The sequence below is a fragment of the Anneissia japonica genome, unplaced genomic scaffold, assembly GCF_011630105.1.
Source record: "Anneissia japonica isolate Jap-2015-1 unplaced genomic scaffold, ASM1163010v1 scaffold287878_len99307_cov181, whole genome shotgun sequence".
Taxonomy (NCBI): domain Eukaryota; kingdom Metazoa; phylum Echinodermata; class Crinoidea; order Comatulida; family Comatulidae; genus Anneissia; species Anneissia japonica.
In genome coordinates this window covers 53,929-54,238 of record NW_022700624.1, presented here as the reverse complement: position 1 = coordinate 54,238, position 310 = coordinate 53,929, and the positions used below count along the sequence as shown (strand labels likewise).

Here is a 310-nt window from a genome sequence, read left to right as displayed (position 1 = left end):
GTCATATTCAATGTTATTTTACTATTTTACAAAGAATTGCAGGCAGAGAAGAGTATTATGCCACTTATGTATCGCTTCACTGGACTCAGATCCGTGATATAAGTCTTTCGGATTTTATTTTTATATGCTATGAATGGTGAAGTCACTTATATACCACCAATATTCTAGTCCACAGGACTTGTTGATTTCACTTGCTTCTAACTGGTAATACGTTTTCAAATATATGCACAAACTGAGGTAAGGTTATTGATTTTATTTTATATTATCAAATTTCAAGTGTAAATGGCATACACACACACCCCCCACACCC

General features: G+C 33.9%; 1 protein-coding gene across 3 annotated transcripts in view; it reads left to right on the top strand.

The window, feature by feature from the left end:
• LOC117103397 (probable chitinase 10) overlaps positions 1–310 on the top strand; it is a 17,765-nt gene continuing 17,455 nt past the window's right edge. Inside the window, exon 1 of one of the 3 annotated variants that reach the window (XM_033243938.1) lies at positions 1–237. The gene's annotated coding sequence lies outside the window, so the exon portion shown is untranslated. The remainder of the gene's footprint in view (positions 238–310) is intronic. The other 2 variants (XM_033243937.1, XM_033243936.1) reach the window with 2 other exon arrangements.